The sequence below is a fragment of the Heptranchias perlo genome, chromosome 20 (assembly GCF_035084215.1).
Source record: "Heptranchias perlo isolate sHepPer1 chromosome 20, sHepPer1.hap1, whole genome shotgun sequence".
Classification (NCBI taxonomy): domain Eukaryota; kingdom Metazoa; phylum Chordata; class Chondrichthyes; order Hexanchiformes; family Hexanchidae; genus Heptranchias; species Heptranchias perlo.
The window spans coordinates 17,144,326-17,168,009 of NC_090344.1; the positions used below are offsets into that span (position 1 = coordinate 17,144,326).

Genomic DNA, 23,684 nt, shown 5'->3' on the forward strand with positions numbered 1-23,684 from the left:
CGCTCCCTGACCTATCATAATTCTCCTTCATTTACAGACGCTTCCTGACCGATCACCATTTCCCCTTCATTTACAGACGCTCCCTGACCGATCACCATTTCACCTTTAATTACAGACGCTCCCTGACCGATCATCATTTCTTCTTCATTAACAGACGCTCCCTGTCTCCCTGAAAATTCCCAGTTTACACCGCGCATTGGCGGGGACGCGGCCTTTCGTTGAGAGTTGGGTCGGAGCGAAAAGGGAGAAACCGGAAACCGGCGGGTAGTGAGGGGGGGATAATGTTCACTGTTTTATATTCGGGTCTGGGGCCGCACTCGGGGTTTGTGAAGCCTGAACCTGGGCCTGAGACCGGACCCGGGCCCCGTGGTTTATTGAGCCTCTTGCTCCGATCCTCTTTCCTGCACCGAACGCGCTCCTCCCGCAGCCTCGACGAACCACTGCCCGCTAATGAGTCAGACTGCGCCTGCGCGCTGTGCTCAACTGATTCAGACAGGGCACAATCTGTACCGTGCTGCATGCTGGTTGATGCAGCCGCCATTGATGGTCTTAACATCTTGCCGAGAAGCAAAGACATTGGAAGCAGCGAGAGCGCGTTTGGACCAAGGAAAATAAAAGTAACTGAAATCCCAGCTCTTCGTGCCATTTAAACTGGTACAAACACACAGCGCAGACGCTCCACCACTTTGGTAAACTCCAGAAAATATTTTTTACGGTAACTTTTATTAATTTCGTTTGATAAAATGTTGCAACTGACGGGTTCAATGCAGGTTTATTTTCGAACTGCACCTCAGGATGTCAGCGTCAACACTAATCCCGCCATGGTGATTAAGGAGAGTTCCGGACCAATAGGAGGAGCGGAAATTGACTGGAGGGGTGAGCGGGTGTGGGGTGAGTTGGTCCTCCAATCAATCGGAGTGTGTGAGGGGCGGGAGTTGCGGCACAGAATGGGCGGGTCTAAGCCCAGATGTCCGTCATTGTCTGAAACGTAATTTTTAAAATCTAATTTATCTTAAACTCCAGAAGACGACTTGATCTTTCTGTTGCGTTTTGAAACAGATCAAACCAGATGAGGTGGAGCAAGCATTTCAACATTTGTTAGAAAAACACGTTAATTAAGAACAGCCAAAATGGATCATTTGAGATAACTCAAGTCTACTGATAAAGGAATGTCGTGGATATTGTGTGCATTGATTGTGAAAGGGTGTTTGGTAAGATGCCGGACAGGAGGCTTGTTGATAAAATTAATACTGCCCGTATTATCGGGAATGAGGCAGTGTGGATAGGAAGTTGTGTAAAGGGCAGAAAACAGAGAGTAGTGGTTAATGGATGTTCTTCAGACTGGAGGGATGTAAACAGTGGTGTGCTCCAGGGTCAGTGTTACCATTGCTCTTCTCAATACAGAGAATGATCTGAGCTTGGATATGTGGGACACAAGGTGAAGATTTCTAGATGACGCCAAAATTGGCACCTTGGGCAATTGTGACGTCCACGGGTTAGTAAATGGGGCAGGTGAAATTTAATGCAGAGAAATGTGACGTGATACATTTTGAGAGGAAGAAAAATGAGATGAAATATAAACTAAATGGTCAAAGTTTTAAATTAGAGCAGCAAAGAGACTTAGGGGTGGAAGTTTCTAACTAATGCATTGTCTTATTGATTAACAAGTCTGAGAGTCAGCAACTTTAATACCTCATTAAGAAATATATGAGCAAAATCTCTTGCCTCTACCGTTCCAGAGTAAACATGCAAATCCCCCGTGTAGACGAGATCAGTCCTCTGGATGGAACGACGGACGCCCTGAGCTTGATCTCGGGTGTCTCCAGTCCTAACTGCCCCTTACATCAGTATCCCCTCATTTTTATACCCTGTTGTGATCCATCTCTGTCACAGGAGCTGCAACTTCCCTAATCTGTGGTTTACAAGGACACATTGCTTGGTTCCCAGCAGTTACTTTTCTTCAGTAGTGTTCTCCTGATCGCTGAACTACCCTGCTTACTGTTAATTAGAATCATAGAATCATAGAAAATTTACGGCACAGAAGGAGGCCATTCGTCCCATCCTGCCAAATCCCACTTTCCAGCACTTGGTCCATAGCCTTCTAGGTCACGCCACTTCAGGTGCATATCCGGTTACCTTTTAAATGAGTTGAGGGTTTCTGCCTCTGCCACCCTTTCAGGCAGTGAGTTCCAGACAACTACCAGCCTCTGGGTGAAGAATGTTTTCCTCAGCTCCTCAATAAACCTTCTACCAATCACTTTAAATCTATGCCCTGCCCTTTGTTTATTGACCTCTCTGCTAAGGGAAATCGGTCCTTGCTACCCAGCCTATCTAGGCCACACATAATTTTGTACACCTCAATTAAATTACTCCTCAGCCTCCTCTGTTTCAAAGAGAACAATCCCAGCCTATCCAATCTTTCCTCGTGGCTAAAATTATCCAGTCCTGGCAACATCCTCGTAAATCTCCCCTGTACCCAATCAAGTGCAATTACACCCTTCCTGTATTGTGGTGACCAGAACTGTACACATTACTCAAGTTGTGACCTAATCACTGTTATATTCAGTTCCAGCATAAACTCCCTGGTCTATGCCGTGGCTAGTAAAGGAAAGAATTCCATATGCCTTGTTACCCACCTTATCTACCTATCCTGCTACCTTCAGGGATCTGTGGACATGCATTCCAAGGTCCCCCACTTCATCGACACCTTTCAGTATCCTCCCAATTATTTGTACTCCCTTGCCTTATTAGCTGGCTGCAAATGCATTACCTCACACTTCTCCTGATTGAATTCCATTTACCACTTTTCTGCCCACCTGACCAGTCCATTGATATCTTCCTGCACTCTACAACTTCCTCCTCATTATCAAACATACGGCCAATGTTGTATCATCTGCAAACTTCTTGATCAAGCCCCCTACATTTCAGTCCAAATCATTAATATACATCGCAAAAAGCAAGGCACCGAGAAATGAGCTCTGCGGAACCCTACTGGAAACAGCCTTCCAGTCATTACCTTTTTTTTTCCTGCCACTGAGCCAATTTTGGATCCAACTTGCAACTCTCCCTTGGATCCCATGGGATTGTACCTTTTTGACCAGTCTGCCATGTGCAATCTTGTCAAAACTCTTGCTGAAATCCATGTAGACTACATCAAATACATTACCCTCATCGACTCTCCTTGTTACCTCCTCAAAAAAATCAATCAAGTTAGTCAGACACGACCTTCCCATAACAAATCCACGCTGACTGTCCTTGATTACTCCGTGCCTTTCTAAGTGATGGTTTATCATGTCCCTCAGAATTGATTCCCAAACTTGCCCACCACCAAAGTTAGACTAACTGGCCTGTAATTACTCGGTCTATCCCTCGCTCCCTTTTTAAACAATAGTACAACATTAGCAGTCCTCCAATCCTCCAGCACCACGCCTGTATCAACTGAGAATTGGAAAATGATGGTTTGGGCCTCCGTTTTTTCCTCCCTTGCATCTTGTAACACCCTGTGATACATTTCATCCGGCCCTGGTGATTTATCTACTTTCAAAGATGCTAAACCCCTTAATGCTGCTTCTCTCACTAAGTTTATCGCATCCAATATTTCACACACCTTCTCCTTAACTACAATGTCTGCACCATCCCTCTCTTTTGTGAAGACGGTAGCAAAGTATTCATTAAGAACCATACCTACATCTTCTGCCTCTACACATAGGTTCATTTTTTGGTCTCTAAAAGGCCCTACCCTTTCCTTCATTTTCCTCTTGCTCTTAATGTATTTATAAAACATCTTTGGATTTTCCTTGATTTTATTTGCCAATATTTTTTGATGCTCTCTCTTTGGTTTCCTAATTTCCTTTTTAATTTCACCCCTGCAATTTTTATACTCCTCTCGGCTTTCTGTATTATTGAGCTCTCGGTGTCTGACATGAGCTTTCCTTTTCTGCCATATCTTACCCTGTATGCTACTTGACAGCAGGAGATAAAATTTCATATTCATTAAATAAGCATCACACATTACAATCTAATCTATTATATTGATCACTCTGGTTTAGGTGTACATTATGGTTAATAACAGACGAATTCCTCTTCCTTCCCCTTATCGGATTAGAGATTCCAACCAGCCGACTCTGTGGAATGGAATGGCTGATTAGTGTTGACATGGCGACCTGTCTGCGCCTGTTTGAGTTTATAACTCAGATTAAACTTCTCTTTCCCATAATACACATTATATCAGATATTTAATGTCTGCACCATATTGTAGCCATGTTATGTTAATATCTCGAAAACCTGCGAAGTGTTCAGATACACAAACCTTTAGAAGTGGGAGTTCAAGTTGATCAAGTGGTTGAAAAAATACATGTGATCCTCGGTTCCACAAACAGGGGTATAGAGTACAAAAGGACAGAGGTCATGTAAACCTGTACAAGTTATTGGTCAGGCTGTGGTTAGAATATTGTGTCAAGTTTTGGCGATCTTACACTAGGGAAGATGTCAAGGCCATGGGGAGGGTGCAGAAGAGATTCACTGAAATGATACCAGTGACGAGAGACTTTAGTTATGAGGAGAGACTAATGAAACTGGGACTCTTTTCATAGAACAAAGAACGGTAAGGGGAGATCTGAGGGAGGTGATCAAAATTTGATTATGGGCATTGTCTAAATATGTTAGGGACACTCAATGTCTCCCAACGTCTGTGCACAGGGCAGGAGCAGATGGGTTTATCTTTTCATCTTCGGGTTAAGTGTTGTTCTCATCGAGGTGAGCACCCAGTGTCAACACTCTCCAGTCAGGTACAGCACGGGTTAGATACAGACTAAAGACACTCTACACTGTGCCATCAAACACTCCCAGGACAGGTACAGCACGGGTTACATACAAAGTAAAGCTCCCTCCACACTGTACCATCAAACACTCCCAGGGCAGGTACAGCACGGGTTACATATAGAGTCAAGCTCCCTCCACACTGTACCTTCAAACCCTCCCAGGGGCTGGTCCAGCACTGGTAAGATACAAACTAAAGATCCACTCTACTGTCCCATCAAACACTCCCAGGGCAGGTACAGCACGGGTTACATATAGAGTGAAGCTCCCTCTACAGTGTCCCATCAAACACTCCCAGGGCAGGTACAGAATGGTTTAGATACAGAGTGAAGCTCCCTCTACACTGTCCCATCAAGCACTCCCAGGGCAGGTACAGTGTTAGATGTAGAGTAAAGCTCCCTCTACACTGTCCCATCAAACACTCCCAGGGCAGGTACAGCACGGGTTACATATAGAGTAAAGCTCCCTCCACACTGTACCACCAAACCCTCCGAGGGCAAGTACAGCACGGGTTAGATACAGAGTAAGGCTCCCTCAGCACTGCCCTATCAAACACACCCAGGATAACTACAGCACAGGTGAGACACAGAGTAATGCTCCCTCTCCAATGTCGCATCAAACTCTCTCAAGGCAGGGACAGCACGGGTTAGATACAGAGTAAAGCTCCCTCGCCTTGTCCCATCAAACACTCTAAGGGCAGGGACAGCACAGAGTAAAGCTCCCTCCACACCCTCTACACCGCCCAATCAAACACTCACATACCGAGTTGGGTTTCTCGGCACTGCAGTGATGTCATAAAGCAGTGCCATTCAGCCCATCTGGTCCTGTCCTTGTCCCATTAAAGGTGGAGAGCTGGGACATCCTGTCTCAAAACAAATCCCTCCGGTTCATAGTGAGAATCAGAGGGGAAGGGTCAAGGTCCAGAGTGTGGAATGCTGGTATAAAATGTCAGCTTTTTTAAAGTCATGACGCTGATCAAAGGCTGCATGAAGTTTTCTTGCCATTTGTGTCAAGATTTGGAAAAGACCTGCTGCCTGACACTTTAAATATTGCCCAGCTTTAACTGTTGCTCACACTGTCCGAAGAGGCAGTGATATCATTAGGTTTTTATATATCTCCTTGTGTTCCACCTCCTTAACAACACGAGCTGATTAGAGCAATGTTTTCATCAAATGGAATCCCAGTGTGAAAAATTGCACAATTTCACAGCGAAGCAACATAGGCAAGATTGGTGGGAGATGCGACAGGAGAAAAAGAGCCTGGGGCAGTGAGAACATCTCTTTAGCATTAAGATATTCAGTATCCGAAGAAGCAGGGAGATGACGTCGTTGTGTCTATTAATCCAGGTATCTGCAAAATCCATCGTCTCTCAACACCCAGCATCATTCTCCCCCTCCCCTGCTTTCCAGTTAAGGTTTTTTTCTCGTTAAGTCGCAGTATTTGCTTTGAACATCTATTTCACCGGCATCTGGAGGAGCAGAGGAAGCTGGAGATAAAGTAGTGTAAAATGGGGCTGTCGTTGTCTGAACAAATCGTTCATGTTCTAACAGTAAATTCCATTTTGTGCGAGCAACTTGTCTGGGGCGAAAGTGAAGTGAGTTTCAAAGGGACAAGTAGGAAAAGCAGCGTTGGTCTGCTTGCTTGAATGAAAACTGCCTGAACAGCCAGCAGCCCATCATTCTTCAATTTTACAACCCATAAGAGCGATACACAATGCACTTTCTTGCCTTCTGTAAAATGCCTCCTGTTCGAAAGTCGTGCCGCTGATCAAAGTCTGCATGTAGTTTTCTTGTCAATTCTGTCATGATTTGGAAAAGATCTGTTGCCTGACACTTTAAATGTTGCCGACCTGTATCTGTAGCTCAGAGTGTCCGAACAGTCACTGTTATCATTAGCCTTTTATGTATCTTCTTGTGTTCCATTTCCTGAACAGCACTAGCTGATGACAGCATCGTTTTCTTCAAATTGAATCGCAATGTGAAAAAGTGCACAATTTCAAAGCTAAGCAACGTGTGCAAGATTGGAAGGAAAGTGCGAGTGGAGATAATTGGCTTGGATCAGTAATCTTTTGAGCATTAAGACATTCATTATCTGAAAGAAGCATGGGGATGAGATTTTTGTCTATATTTATCAGTGTAGAAAAGAAGCAGGGAGTTGAGATCCTTTTCTCTATTCATCCTGCTATCGACAAAATCCTTCGCCTATCAATGCCCAGTATCTTTCTTTCCAACTCCCTGCTCTGCAGGGAAGTCTTGGTTTCATTAATTCTCCGTGTTTGCAGCAAACATCTAATTCACATGGCAGATCTGGCCTTGTCTTCCAGTCATAAGTCATCCCATCGTGCTTACATCATGTTATCAACTCAAGATGAGCTGTTTTATGTTGATGGAATGCATTCGAGCCAGTTTTCTAGATCAATATGTCGAGGAACCAACAAGGGAACAGGCTATTTTAGATCTAGTATTGTGTAATGAGACAGGATTAATTAGTAATCTTATAGTAAATGATCCTCTGGGGAAGAATTATCATAATACGATAGAATTTCATATCGAGTTTGAGAGTGATGTCATTCAGTCCGAAACATGGGTATTAAATTTAAACAAAACCAATAACTTAGTTATGAGGGGCGAGTTGACTAAAAACGTTTGGGAAATTAGATGAAACATATGATGGTAGATAAGCAATGGCGAACATTTAAAGACATAATTCATAATTCTTCAACAAAATTACATTCCCTTGAGGGTTAAAAACTTCACCGGAAAAGTGGTGCAATCTTGGTTAACTGGAGAAATTAATGATAGTATTACGTTAAAAGAGGCTTACAATGTTGCCAAAAAGAGAAGTAAGCCTGAGGAATAGGAGGGTTTTTAGAAATCAGCAAAGGATGACCAAGAAATTGTTAAAATGGGAGAAAATAGAATGAGGGTAAACCAGCAAGAAATATTAAAATGGATTGTAAGAGCTTCTACAAGTGTCTATAAAGTAAGAGATTAGTGAAAGTAAACATGGGTCCCTTGGAGACAGACAGGAGAATTGACAATGGAGAAAACGGAAATGGCAGAGACGTTAAACAAGTATTTTGTATCTGTCTTCACAGGAGAAGACACAAAAATCATACCGGAATTATTGGGGAACCAAGGTTCTAATGAGAGAGAGGAACCTAAAGCAATGAAGATTAGTAATGAAAAAGTACTGGATAAATTAATGGGACTAAAAGCTAACAAATTCATTGGAACTGATAGCCTACATCCTAGGGTTTAAAAAGAGGTGGCTGCAGAGAAAGTGGACGCATTGGATTTACCTTCCAGAGTTCCCAGGATTTTAGAAAGGTCCCCATGGATTGGCAGGTACCAAATGTAACCCCGCCATTCAAGAAAGGAGGGTGAGAGAAAACAAGGAACTACAGCCCATTTAGCCCGACAATAGTAGTAGGGAAATTGGGAGAATCTATTCGTAGGGACGTGGTATCACGGCACTTAGAAACTCATAATATGATTAGGCACATGGAACACGGTTTTATGAAAGGTAAATCGTGTTTGACAACTCCATTATAGGTTTTGAGGGTGTAGATAGCAGGGTAGATAAGGGAGAACCAGTGGATGTAGAATATTTGGATTTTCAAAAGGCATTCGATAAGTTGCCACGCAAAATGTTGTTAAACAAGATTAGGGCTCATGGAATTGTGAGTAATATATTAGCATGGATTGGGGATTTGTTGACGTACAGAAAACAGAAAGTCGCAATGAACAGGTCATTTTCGTCTTGGCAGGTTGTAACTAGTTGGGTGCTGTGAAGATCAGTGCTTGGGCCTCAGCTATTTACAATTTATATTAATGGCTTAGATGAGGGAACCGAGTGTAATGTATCCAAGTTTGCTGACGATACAAAACTAGGTGGGAAAGTAAGCTGTGAGGAGGACGCAAAGAGGATGCAAAGTGATACAGACAGGTTAAGTTAATGGGCTAGAAGTTGACAAATGAAGTATAAAGTGTGGAAATGTGAGGTTATTCACTTTGGTAGGAAGATTAGAAAAGCAGAATATCTTTTAAAAGGTGAGAGACTACGAAATGTTGATAGTCAGGGAGATTTGTGTGTCCTTGTACACGGATCACAGAAAGTTAACATGCAGGTGCAGCAAGCAATTAGGAAAGCAAATGATATGTTGGTCTTTATTGCGAGGTGGTTGGAGTGCAAGGAAAAGGAATTCTTGCTCTAATTATATCCGGTTTGGTGAGACCGCATCTGGAGTACTGTGTACAATTTTGACCTCCTTACCTGCGGAACGATATATTTGTCTTATAGTGGGTGCAACAAAGGTTCACTCGATTGATTCCTGGGATAAGACGGTTGTCCTGTGAGGAGAGATTGAGTAAAATGGGCCGATGTTCTCTGGAGTTTACAATAATGAGGTGATTTCATTGAAACATATAAAATTCTTTGAGGGCAGATGCTGGGACGCTGTTTCCCCTAGCTGGAGAGTGTAGAACTAATGGTTATAATCTCAACATAAGGGGCCGGCCATTTCGAACAGAGATGAGGAATAATTTCTTCACTGAGATGGTTGTGAACCATTGGAATTCTGTACAGCAGAAAGCTGTGGATGCTGAGACATTGAATAGATTCAAAGCTGAGATCGATAGATTTTTAGACACGAAGGAACTCAAGAGATATGGGGAGAGGTCGGGAAAGTGGAGTTTAGGTCGAAGATCAGCGATGACGATATCAAATGGCGAAGCAAGCTCGAGGGACTGGATGGCCAATTCTTGCTCCTTTCGCAAATTTTGGTCCGCTGGAAAAGCAGAACTTGCCAGCTGTTTTAAAATTTTGAGCCTGAACAGGGACTTGAACCCTGGACCCTCAGATCACTACCTGTTTTAAAAGTCTGATGCTCTACCGACTGAGCTATTCAGGCTCGTTGCTACACTAGTTTCCATCATACAGATTCATGGTCGGACTCTGAATTATCCCTGTCGATGTCGAATTCGGGGGAGTATCCCTTTTATTCAATTTTCAGCATCGTGTTGAGGAGAATCCTTGTTTCTGTTGAACATGATGAAAGAAACATGGACACGAACTCGTGATTTTGCAATTCTTCTTGTTTGTACAAAATGCCTTGTCATTCCTCAGCAGCAATTAAAAGAAAACACTTTACCCAATGGCTCAAAAGCTAAACTTGTTCCACAGGGAGCTGGAAAAAGCCTCTCGACCTTTCAGCCGATCATTAATTGAAAGCTGAATAAGGCAGCATATTTGCCTCCAGAATTTTCCCTACACGACACTTCAAACAGATGAATCCCTGCTTCACGGAAAGAAGAATTGTGTTTTTGGTTGTTTAGATTTAAAGATGTCGTGCCGGCCGCTTTACCATTTCAGCTGTCGCCAAACGCCCCCTCTCCCTTTTACAAACAAATAAACTCTCACCTGCTATTGCAAGACGGTAGGCCAGAGAAGCTTCAGTGCCCACATGGGGACACGAAGGAGTTGATGCGTTATGGAACATACCGTTTGTACCTTGAACTCCGGTCAACATGTTCAAAAGGTTCAACGACTTTAGGTGAGGCTGAAACTCACAACCTCGCCATTTCTCGAGCGTATAATTATTGTAGATATATCGCGCGCTGACCGATTGCTCCACTGGAGCCGCGCACGGTCTGTGTCACCAGTGCTCCCATCAAACAGCTTCAGTGAATCTGCGCTTCACCCCCTCCAAGGCCAATATATCCTTCCCGAGGTGTGATGCCTAGAACTGAATGCAGTAATTTAAATGTGGTCTCAGCAGAGTTTATATAACTGTAACATAACTTACACCCCTTTGAATTCCAGCTCCCTTAAGATAAAGGCCAAAGTTCCATTAGACTTTTAAAATTATTTTTTGTAACTGTCCACTGACTTTTAATGATTTCTGCACTTGGACCCGTAAATATATTTCCTCCCACAAAGTTCCTAGCTTCTCACCAGTTAGAAAATATTCTCATCTATTTTGCTTAGGTCCAAAGTGGATGACCTCACACTTCCCCATATTGAAGTATTGAACAGTCTTCGGCTCTTTTCCATAGGAAATAGAAGGCTGAGGGTTTGATAGGTCAGACGTAGATAAGGTGTTTGCAATTTTGGGGGGAGGAGTTCAAAATTGGGGCCATAAATATAAGATAGTCAGAAATTAATCCAATATGGCATTCAAGAGAACCATATTTACAAAGAGGCACGCTGGAATGTGCAACTCGCTACCACAAGGAGTAGTTAAAGCGAAAAGCATGGATGCATTTACGGGGAAGCGAGATAAACACATGGAGGAGAAAGGAATATGAGGGTTTGCTCATAGGGTTAGATGAAGAGGGGTTGGAGGAGGCTCGTCTGCAGCATAAACACCGGCATAGTCCAGTTGGTCCGAATTGTCCGTTTCTGTGATGTACATTCTATGTAATTCTATGTAAGCTCCATCTGACACAGTTTTACCAACTCACTTCATCTATCAATTTCCCTTTGCAACTTTATGCTCCCATCTACATTACTGACTGTGCCACCGAACTTGGTGTCGTCGACAAACTTGGATATATTGCTCTCTATTTCTTCATTTGCCTCATTTATAAATATAGTAAAAAGCTGATGCCCCGGTACAGACCCCTGAGGGACACCACTAATCACAGCCTGTCAAAGCACAGACTCATTATCCCTACTCTCTGCCTCCTACCTCCCAACCAACTCCCTACCCTTGTCAATAGGTTGCTTTAATTTCCATGTGCTCTCATTTCTGTTAACAGTCTCTTATGTGGCACCTTATCGAATGCCACTGGAAGTCAATATACATATAACACCCATAGACACTGCATTATCTACCACGTTATTTACATCTTCAAAAAGTTCAACAATGTTGTTAGACTTGACTTATCGTTTACAAATCCATGCTGGCTCTCTCTGATCAATTCATGTGTATCCAAGTGCTCAGTCACTGTTCCCTAATAACAGATACTGGTAACTGCCGCACAATAGACGTCAGACTTATAGGTGTATAATTTCCTACTTTATCTCTCCTCCCATTCCTAAATAATGGAGTGACATTGGCAATTTTTCAATCCATGGAACAATTTATGAAACAAGAGAGTTTGAACGATCATGACTAAAGCATGTACAATTTTCTCACCGATTCCTTTTAATCCCCTGGAATGGTAACCATCAGGTCCTGGTGATTTGTCTATCTTTAGTCTAATTAATTTCTCCAATACCATTATTTTACTTGGACTGAATCGGCGAAGCCCAAATTTAGCCCTAGACTTTTGATCTTGAGCTGCAGTTCAAACTTTTGTAAAGAGGGAAAAGAAGTCCCCAAATTACTCCACCTGAATCTCAAGCGCTTTCGGAAGAAGTTCAGTTCAAACAATCTGTACTTTAAAGGCACCTCAATGACCTGCACTTTCATTGAATGAGCTTTCTTTGCAATTGCCATGTCGATGACGAGGTTAGCTTTGATATCGGTCGCTTTCAATATTGAAGATATCTTCAAGTTCAGGGAAAAGAAACCGAGAATCGAATTGTCCCTGTAAGTGATGAATTGAAGGGATTGGTGCTCCAAGCAGATCTGGGAAATTCACAGAGCGGTCGATCAGGAGTTCCAAATTCACCCTCTCGCCACTCGGCGATCATATTAACTGAACTTTACTCTGGCCCAGTTGTCACCGCGCTGAAATTGAGTAGTTCTCCGGCACGTTTCTCTTAACTTCACAGTTGCTGGTTTAAGAGTGGATTTTCGTTGGATTTTCATTCCTGAAAACTTCAACCATTCATTGTGGAAAAGTAAACTGACAGGAGACAGCTGTTATATTGGTCACTGCAGACTCAAGGTTTAGCTCAGTGAATCACTGGTTTAGAAGGTGGCCTCTTCACTTGTCTCGATGGTGCTATTGGTTAGATTGATTCGAGCCCTTATTTTATTTTTCCGAAGGATTCATCGCCTCAAAGTTCCACGGTTTCAATGTGTGTTTTGTCTGCAAGAAAATGTACCGTGATCATTGCCGGCTGAGCTCGGCTGATATTCCACCACTTACCCTGTGGACCAAAAAAAACGTTTGAGTCGGATAGAAGGACATGAAACTTATAAAGTAATGGAACATTGGCATCACGTAAATCACAAATCACCTTGACAGACAAGGTCCCGAAAGGCGAAGTCGCTGTGACATGGAGATTTCTGTAGTGAGCGAGACCAGACTGTTTCTCTGTTCAGAGAATAAATGTCACAACCTTTATGTTGGAAAAGCAAAACGGTGGGGATTTTTGTCATAGCCCGATGCCTTTCGCGTTGTATCAGATGTCCCTCGTTGCGCTACTTTCATCTTGATCGCATAAGCAGTTAGGGCGTTCCTGTGATAAACGGCGACAACTGCATGTTATTGATAAATTTAACATCGGCTGCACCAGATTCCTGCTGTCAGAAGCACTGAACTTTTAATCCCACTCTTAAGATACAGACTGGAAAATGATCAAATTTCATCACATGCAAAGCACACAAATCAAAGATTCCAACCACTCGCTGTGTAAAGAAGTTTTTACTCATGTCACTTTTGGTTCTTTCGCCAATCACCTTAAATTTATGCCATTTGGTTCATGTCCCTTCCGCCAATGGGAACAGTTTTACTCTATCTACTCTGTCTAGGCCCTCCATAATTTTGAATATCTCTATCAAATCTCCTCTCAAACTTCTCAGTTCCAAGGAGAACAATCCCAGCTTCTTCAGTCTATCCATGTAATTTAAGTCCCTCATCCCTGGAATCATTCTAGTAAATCTCGTCTGCATCCTCTCAAGGCCTTCACACCCTTCCAAAAGTGCACTGCCCAGAACTGGACACAATACTTCATTTGTGGCCGAAATAGTGTTTTATAAAGGTTCATCATGCCTTCCTTGTTTTTGTACTCTATGCCTCTTTTATAAAGCCCAGCACCACGTTTGCTTTTTAAACCGCTTTCTCAACCTGCCCTGCCACTTTCAACGATTTCTGCACATATACCCCCAGATCTCTCTGTTCCTCGAATATTTTAGAATTGTGCCCTCTAGTTTATATTGCCTCTCCTCGTTTTTCCCACCGAAATGCATCACCTCGCATTTTTCCGTGTTAAACTTCATCTGCCACGTGTCCATCTATGCCACCGGCGTGTCCATATCCCCTTCAAGTCTATCCACCTGACTGTTCTCTACCCTTCCAAGTATTGTGTCATCTGCAAATTTTGATATTGTACCCTTTACTCCCAAGTCCAAGTCATTAATATATATCAAGAAAAGCAGTGGTCCCAGCACCGACCCCTATGGAACACCATTGCGCACCTCCCTCCAGTCCGAAAAACAATCATTCACCACAACTCTCTCTTTCTTGTCATTTAGCCAGTGCTGCATCCATGTCGCTATTGCCCCCTTTATTCAATGGGCTGCATTCTTGATCGCAAGCCTACCACGTGGCACTTTATCAAACGGTTTTGAAAGTCCATATGCACCACGTCAACTGCATTGACCTCATCTACCCTCTCTGTTACCTCATCAAACAACTCTATCAAGTTGGTTAATCACGATTTGCCTTCAACAAATCCGTGTTGGCATTCCCTAATTAATCCACACTCGTCCAAGTGACTGTTAATTCTGGCCCGGATTATCATTTCCAAAACTTTCTCCATCACCGAGGTTAAACAGACTGGCCTATATTTGCTGGGTTTATCTTTACACCCTTTTTTTGAACAAGGTTGTAACCTTTGCAATTCTCCAGTCCTCTGGCACCATACCCATATCGAAGGATGTCTGGAAGATTATGGCCAGCACCTCTGCAATTTTCCTCTTTACTTCCCTCAGCATCCTCAGGTGCATCCCATCCAGACTAGTTGACTTATCTATTTTAAGTACAGCAAGCCTTTCTAGTACATCTACTTTCTCATTTTTTAGCCCATCCAGTATCTTAACTATATCTTCCTTTATCGAGAATCTGGCAGCATCTTATTCCTTGGTAAAGAACAATGCGAAGTTCTCATTTAGTACCTCTGCCATGCCCACTGCCTCCATGAGTAGATCTCCTTTATGGTCCCTATTCGTCTCCGACCCTCCTCTTACTACCCGTTTACTGTTAACATGTCTGTCGAAGACGTTTTGATTCCCATTTATGTTTTCCGCTATTCTTATACTCTCTCTTTGCCTCTCTTATTTCCTTTTTCACTTCCCCTCTGAACTTTCTATATTCTCTCTGGTTGGCACTTGTGTTATCAACCTGACACCTGTCATACGCCAATTTTTCCCGCTTCATCTTACTCTCTATCTCTCTTATTATCCAGGGAGCTCTGGCTTTCGTTGCCCTACCTTTCTACCTCGTTGGAATGTACCTTCTCTATACCTGAATAATCTTTTTAAAAGCCGCCCACTGTCCAATTACAGTTTTGCGTGACAATCTTTAATTCCAATTTACCGGGGCCAGATCTTTTCTTATCCCACTGAAATTGACCCTCCTCCAATTGAGTATTTTTACTTTAGAGTGGACAGAGTCCATTTCCATAGCTATTCTAATCCTTATGATACTGATCGCTGCTCCCTAAATGCTCCCCCACTGACACTTGCTCCACTTCGCCCGAGTCATTCCCTTGAACCAAGTCCAGCAATGCCTCCTTCCTCAGTGGGCCAGAAACGTACTGGTCGAGAAAGTTATCCTGAACACATTTCAAAAATTCTTCCCCTTCTTTGCGCCTTATATTATTGTTATCCCAGTCTATATTAGGATAGTTGAAATCCCCTGTTATCACGACTCCATGGCTTTTGCACGTCTCTGTAATTTCCCTCCAAATTTGTTCCTCTATATCCGTCCCACTAGCTGGTGGCCCATAGAATACACCAAGTAGTGCAATCGCACCTCTATTGTTCCTTAACTCAGTACCCAGGAGAAATTCCCTCGTTACTGGGAACTTTGTATTAAGCAGAAGTTAGCAGCAAAAAGTGTTCGTGGTGGGACTGAGAAATGCTGGAACAGCCGGCACCCTGTAAAACAGAGCTCCAAGTGTCGGTTTAAATAAAGTCCTGAACTGACAGAGCGGAGGGCCGATAAGGATTGAATTAAATCCCAATTCACTGAATCTAAGCAAGGTTTAAATAAGTGAATCTGTCAGGAGTGGGATTCCTGAGCTTGTGTGTGAGCTGAAACTGGATCGGTCCCGTTCTGCAAAGAAAGACCGGCAGGCGGCTCCCAGACAGGGCTTCCGCTGGGACTGGCAGCTCTCCACTGGGAACGGCTGGATTCGAGAGCGGGGCTCCTGCGCTGTTGCTGCTGCTGCTTCCGCCTCTTCGAGTCCATGTGGCTGTCCGTAGCGATCTCCCTCCGGTGGATCCAGCTCCATTTGCGTTCTGTGGACCCCGTGGCGCAACGGTAGCGCGTCTGACTCCAGATCAGAAGGATGCGTGTTCGAATCACGTCAGGGTCATTGCATTTTCGCAATGTTTCAGCGTCACTCTGTTTTATCGCGGGGCAGTCTTTCAGGGATGGTCCATTCACTGTATGTAAAATAATATTTATCATAGAATGAACACACCACAGAAGGAGGCCATTCGACCCATCAATTCGTTACCTGCCCTTTTGTAAGAACAATCCCATTGGTCCCTTTCCCCGTGGCCCTGCATTTTCCCCTTCAAGTATTTATCAAATTCCTTTTTGAAAGCCACGATTGAATTTGCTTCCACCACCCTTTCAGGCAGCGCATTCCAGATCATAACCATTCGCTGCGTAAAAAAGATTTTCCTCATGTCGCCTTTGGTTCTTTTGCAATCACCTCAAATCTGTGTCCTCTGGTTCTCGACACTTCCGCCAATGGCAACAGCTTCTCTTTATTGACTTTATCTAAACCCTTTATGACTTTGAACACTTCTATCAAATCTCCTCTGAACCTTCTCTGCTCGAAGGAGAACAATCCCAGCACGGCGTAAATGCGGTCAATCAGCTCCAATTTATTTATTTGCGCATTAAACAAAACGTCAAAGACTGGTAAGGCGGTGTGCTCGCGGAGCTTACTGCTTTCAGACAATAAATACAATCGCTGCGTGGGCGCTGGGTTCAAATCATTCTACTGAAGAATTTCTGGCAATGTTCATTTTGACCTGTTCGCAGAAAACCCGATTGTCGTGCGATGGAGCAGAGGATGTGAAAGAAGCTGAAAGTGAAAGTGCAGATATTAGTTTCATCACAGTGACTGGACACGTTTCCACAGGTCGGGGCCTCTCACCTTAAGATTCTTTCCAGCAGAGTGGGACAGGTGATCAGAGTGACCGGGCTCCAGCGGCACAATCGGTCAGTGCGCGGTCCTTGTATGACAGGACACGCTCGGGAAATACCGAGTTTGTTAATTCGAGTCTCAGCTAGCTCAAACAATCCTTTTGCTTGTGAACATTTCGACCGGAGTTGAAGGCACAATTGGTGTGTTCCAAAATGCATCTACTCATTTTAATTGCAATGTGGTTCCTCCGAACTACGCTGTTACAACAGCAGATGAGATGTTTAGTATTACTTGTTTAAAGGAGGGAGGATGCCGTTTTCGAGACACAAACTATTATTTTGATCCATCTACAAATCGTGGGATTTAACTGGAGCTTTAAACCAGCGCCTTTGACCGCTCAGCCAAGATACTTTCCATCTTGCGATCTTCAGGAGCCAGTTTTACAGGAATAGAATTATTGCAAGCAAGAATTCTACCCCTCAAGCACCAATGCTCGCACGGCAGCAGGATGCATGTCGTCAGTTAGAAACCTATCTGAAGGAACATGCAGTCTGACAGAGCCGGAAGTCCAGCAAATTTACTTTCGGTCTGAGCCGATCTTGAGTCTCCTTCTTGACAGTGTTTCGCCAATCCAGCTCGGAGTGGTTTAAGAAACATGAATTCGGGTGTGACTGGAGCCACTTGTGTAAGATGAAGTGTCGGGGCAGTTTCACCTCCTTGACGAACATGAATCATCCTGTTGCGGTTTTGCAGCAAAATTTCACTTCCCAGCTCCCTAAGCTAAAATCCAACTCTCGTGGGACTCGAGTCCACAACCTTTGAATATTTCCTCCAACCACTGAGTGGAAGTCCAACACGCTATCCATTGCGCCACAGAGTCAGTGATGCATTGCGAAGGAGAGCAGGGATACTGTGCTGTGGTTGAGGCCGTCTGACTGCTGCTGCTTCCGCCTCTCACATTCCGAGAGCCGTGGCGGCAGCCTGCACCGATCGCCCTCCAATGGATCCAGCTCCAACCGCTGACTTGTGGGCCTGGTGCAAGAACAGTCGTGTCTGACTCCACGTCAGAAGGCTGTGTGTTTTGAACCAGGTTGAAATCACAGCATTTTCACCGTGGCTCAGGGTCCTGCTGACTGATTTTAGATCGGGACAGTGTTTTAGGGATGGAATGTTCAGTGTTTGTGCAACAATATCAAAATTAAATTTGATGCATTAATGAGCTTTTTTTTCTGTTACTTTCTATTCACACCCTCTCCAGTTTTATGTAGAATCAGTTCACAATGTTTAAAGGATGTGGTGTGCAGTGTTTGTGGAATCAGTGCAATAAAATTTGATACTTTCATCTGTTCCTTCTCCAACCCAGACCCTTATCATTCGATTTGTAGCTTCACCCTGTGTAAAACAGGTTACTCAGTGATAGAAATAAATCAGTAACAGCCCCGAAACCTCAGCGGGTATATTTGATCCAATGCTTTGTGATGGTCGCGATTTCCATTCAAATTTTCAATCGGCAAATCTCAAAGGGTGTTTTGGGTTTGATAAACTAATTTAAGTACTTGATTGGTTCCTGGAAATGATCCAATGGGGATTTCCTTACCCGTACAGATATAGAAATAAATACATTCCTTCATTTCACAAATGACAGTTGTGTAAATAAATATATCGCGATATCCAACATGGAAAAGCAGCTCTTCATGCTCTTAAACAAATTTCTTCATTTTATTTTATTAATCCACTTCCGTTTCAATGTAGAACATATATTCAGAGCATCTCGCTAAACTTAAAGAATGGTAGAACAATTGCAGATTTTACAAACACATAACACGCTATCGTATAAGTAAGATTAAGGCCTACTTTGTGAAAATTTTTTATTCTAATTGTCTTTATGATGGTACGAAAAATATTTCTAGATGTACGTCCCCAACTTAACGGAGAAACTAAGATGAAAATCGAAAGGATTTTTCAAAAACTATTTGGAGCGATTTGATCGGTTCCACTTCTCCTTTCTTTAATTGTTACCTTTTGCTAATTGTTCATCTTGATCCGTTTGCTTCATTTTTTCTCAGTCATTTATGGTGAATTTTCTATCTGTTAACGTTCTTAAATATTTGATTTGTTTGTTCCCTTCCTCTTGACTTGTGATTTGTTGATCTTCAGGTGAACGTCTGAAGCAGAAATTTGGTTATATTCAGGCGTGACTCTGCAGTATGAGACCGAGAGGTGATGCCGGATGTGTGACCGAGAGAACAATTGCTGGAGGCAGAATTGTCCCTAACCTAACATATCCCGTGTGGCATTGCTCATGGTAGGTCGGATGACAATGTTTAAGATTGACTGAACGGCTATGTATATAACACACAACGGATTTTACTGCTGCTTTAACTCCACAAAGTATAATCACCATAAATGACCAAAGTCTCAGATCAGTTCGAATTGAATTACTGTTGGTGAGGGGAGTTTGTACATTGGAAGGAGTTTATACATTTACAGCTCCAGGTAAACCTGCAAACATCTCTCGCCTGTCGGTGACGTCACCATGAGGTGTCCACCTTCCTTTTTGCTTCTGGACTTCTGAAGTGTGATTGAACCTGACCAAAAGTTTCCTATAATTAGTGAGGAAGGAAGGTATCAGTGTAAATGTGAGATATAAACGTGGATGTTTCACTGGGTAACCATGGGAACCAGATACACTGCTCATTCCAGTTATTTGTCCAGCAGGAAACAGAAATCATTCTCTTCAACTGTACTCGCCCGAAGGAAAAGGAAACAAACAAAACTGCTCAGTTCTTTGTTTTAGCTTCTTCTGCTGGTTTACGTTCACTCACCGAGAAAGTGACAGATAAAGAGACTGAGAGATTGGATTGGCTTTTTCACTTTGTAATCGATTATACTTCGTACTTATTGTAAGAGACGGTTCCATCCCAATTGTCATGCACCTGACATTCTCATTCATACTAAGATGTGTTCAAAATGAGTTTCTGCTAATTTTACAAATGCTGAACAGCGAAAACTGCTCTGAAACGAGTTTCGCTGCGTAACTTTTAATGGAGATGGGTTACTGGTTGTAACTAAAGTAGTTTGTAAAATCAGCCCTCTGGAACAGTATCCTCGAAACGTGTTTCGGAGACATTGTATGAGAGGTCCGTCTGTACAATGAAGGAGCACTTCCGCACTGCAGTTCTGGAATCCTTTCCTTGTTGACTCCGAAACTAATACAAATATTATTTTGTGAAATGTTATTTTGTTGCTTAACTCACAAATTGGGTAAATATCACAGAGGAGGCTTCAGACAATAAAGGACCCGACGAAACAGGCACTTTGAGCAGCGAAGCCACGGAGCCAAATCAAGCTGCAAAATCATCTTTCTGCTCTCACTGATACCTGTCAGATACTCGCCACTGTGTGTTGGAGTTTGAGCCCGTTTGGTTCGTTTCGATTTCTCTTGTCCATTTCGCTGTGTTTCTCTCTGTGTCAACCTGTCGGTTGATTCTGAATGAAAAATGAAATAAAACATATCACTCATCATCAGATGGGCCAGTTGCGCAATGGATAACGCGTCTGACTACGGATCAGAAGATTGTAGGTTCGACTCCTTCCTGGTTCGGGTTTGTGCAATTTTATCTCTGAAACTGGGGAACGAAGAATCAAATTTCGTGATAAGATATTGTTTATGGTGAAGCATAAAAGAAAACATTCCATCTTGAAAGATTTAGGTTCAATTACAAAAAGAAACTGTGACCACAACGTTTTCCAACAAGCCGCCTTTTAGTTTGATGTCAGACACACGAACATTGCAGCCCGAGGTGGAGGCACCGCGCTGATGATCTTCAGGTGTATCCGGGCCGTTCAGACACTTCGTGTGTTACAAGAGCTTTTCAATCCCCGCGAGCTCGAGGTCGCCGAGACGTTCGTTGAAAGCAGCATTCACCGGCAATACCGCTATTCCGCTCCCTTTGCCGGTCTGCGGGAAATCCGATGCTGAAAATACAAAGTAGGACGGAGAGTATCTGGAAAACAGTTAAACTTTCAGTGTTCAGACTTTGGTGAGAACCATAAACAGGCCTTTGGATACATATAAACTGGGTGTGGATGAGGAGTGCGCTGTTCTTTTATAAACTGTGGGAGTGTACATATGAGTGCGATGTTTATTTATGAACTGTGGGTGAGTATATATGAGTGTGATGTTTATGTATTAACTGTGTGTGAGTATATATGAGTGCGATGTTTATATATGAACTGTGGGTGAGCTTCTATGAGTGCAATGTGTATATATGAACTATGAGTGTGTATATATGAGTGCAATGTTTATATATGAACGGTGGGTGAGTATATATGAGTGTGATGTTTATATATGAACTGTAAAGAATCTTACAACACCAGGCTATAGTCCAAAATTGTTGGACTATAACCTGGTGTTGTAAGATTCTTTACATTTGTCAACCCCAGTCCATCACCGGCATCTCCACATCATATATATATGAACTGTGCATGAGTATATATGAGTGCGATGTTTATATATGAACGATGGGTGTTTATATATGAGTGCGATGTTCATATATGAAGTGCGGAATGACCGGGAGGGGCAATTCCCCCTGGGGTTTTATGTTGTTCCAACATAAGGACACAAAGATCAATTAACAGTGGGGTGGAAATAGCTCAGATGGGAGGGCGTTTGACTAAAGGTCTAAAGATCTCGGGTTTCGGCAGTTTGAGATATTTAGTTTCTGTTTCTTTGAATCCTAGAATGGTTACAGCACGGAAGGAGGGCATTCGGCCCATCGGGTCCATGTCGACACTTCCGCCAATGGGAACAGCTTCTCTTTATTAACTTTATCTGAACCCTTCATGACTTTGAACACTTCAATCAAATCTCCTCTGAACCTTCTCTGCTCTAAGGAGAACAACCCTGATGAACTGGATTCTTTCACCCCTCAGTCTGGTTCAGCAAACACTGAGTCGAATACACCTTTAAAGTTCAACACAACTTTATTAGCAGGACTTGGTCTGCAGCTTCGATTTTGACTCCTGATAGAGCCTTGTCGATTCTGACAGAGCAAGACAAAAACACATACAGAAATTCACACGTTTATACAGATCAATAGGGGTTGGAACATTGTTAACACAAGGGTCAACACCAATCATAAGCCGTGCTGGGTTACATGATTGCAGGCCAATCACAGATAATAAACTTGGCTGATCACACCACAGAGACAGATATAGATGGATGTCTCCTCATTTCCAAGCTTGGAATGCTTCTCCTGTTCATCCCACATCCTTATCTACTAACTTGGGATGTTTAGGGCTTCGCTCAGCTCAATATTTCTATTGATCACCGAGCTGTACAGAGACCCCTACACCAGACTCCCTAACCGATGAGCATAAGCAGACCTCGACATCTGACAAGCTACTCACACCACTATTAGCCTTGAAGGGGCCCATTGTTCCAACCCTTAGCAGGCAGGATTCTAATTAACCCTTGCTTAATCATATTACTACGTCTTCTACTTTGCCACTTAGGCATTTTACTATCGACTGAAAACTGACGATATAGGCATTTTCATTAAAGGGGCACTACGTAGGCATTCTCAACCCAAGCACGGCGTAAATTAGCTCCAATTTATTTATTTGGGCATTAAACAAAACGTGAAAGACTGGTGAGGCGTTGTGCGAACGGAATTCACTGCTTTAAGACAATAAATCCAATGGCTGGGATCAAATCCTACCACTGATAGAATTTCTGGCAATGTGCATTTTGACCTGTTCGCAGAAAGCACGATTGCATTGCGATCGAGCAGAGGATGTGAAAGAAGCTGAAAGTGAAAGTGCAGATATTAGTTTCATCACAGTGACTGGACACGTTTCCACAGGTAAGGGCCTCTTACCTGAATATTCTTTCCAGCAGAGTGGGACAGGTGATCAGAGTGACCGGGCTCTAGCCGCGCAATCGATTAGTGCGCGGTCCTGAAATAACAGTATAGGATCAGTCAATGACGAGGTTGTTAATTCGAGTCTCACCGAGATCAAACAATCCTTTTGCTTGTGAACATTTCGACCGGAGTTAAAGGTACAATTGGTGTGTTCCAAAATGCATCCACTTATTTGTATTGCCATGTGGTTCCTCCGGTCTACGCTGTTGCAATAGCAGGTGAGATGTTTGGTATTACTTGTTTACAGGAGGGAGGCTGCGGTTTGGAGACGCAAACTATGATTTTGATCCATCTCCAAATTGTGGGATTTAACTGGAGCTTTAAACCAGCGCCAGAGGCCGCTCAGCCAGGATACTTTCCATCCTAACTTCAGAAGCTAGTTTTACAGGAATAGAATTACTGCAAACAAGAATTGTACCCCTCAAGCACCAATGCTCGCACGGCAGCAGGATGAATGTGTCCAGTCAGAAACCTGTCTGAAGGAACATGCAGTCTGACAGAGCCGGAAGTCCAGCAGATTGACTTTCGGTCTGAGCAGATGAAGAGTCTCCTCCTTGAGAGTGTGTCGCCAATCCAGCTCAGAGTGGATTTAGAATCATAAAATCGGGTGTGACTGGAGCCACTTGTGGGGGCAGTTTCCCGTTCGTGACGGACATGAATGATCCTGTTGCGGATTTGCTGCAAAATTTCACTACCCAGCTCCCTGAAATGAAATCG

The 23,684-nt window shown here is 43.2% G+C and overlaps 2 non-coding genes across 2 annotated transcripts; one reads left to right on the plus strand and one right to left on the minus strand.

Annotated features, from left to right (window-relative positions):
* Positions 1 to 9,645: 9,645 nt before the first annotated feature.
* Positions 9,646 to 9,730, minus strand: trnak-uuu (transfer RNA lysine (anticodon UUU)). Its single transcript is given in 2 exon segments — positions 9,646 to 9,681; positions 9,694 to 9,730. It is a non-coding gene; the product is annotated as a tRNA-Lys (tRNA).
* A 6,452-nt stretch (positions 9,731 to 16,182) lies between these two features.
* On the plus strand, positions 16,183 to 16,254 carry trnaw-cca (transfer RNA tryptophan (anticodon CCA)). The gene has a single exon. It is a non-coding gene; the product is annotated as a tRNA-Trp (tRNA).
* Positions 16,255 to 23,684: the final 7,430 nt, after the last annotated feature.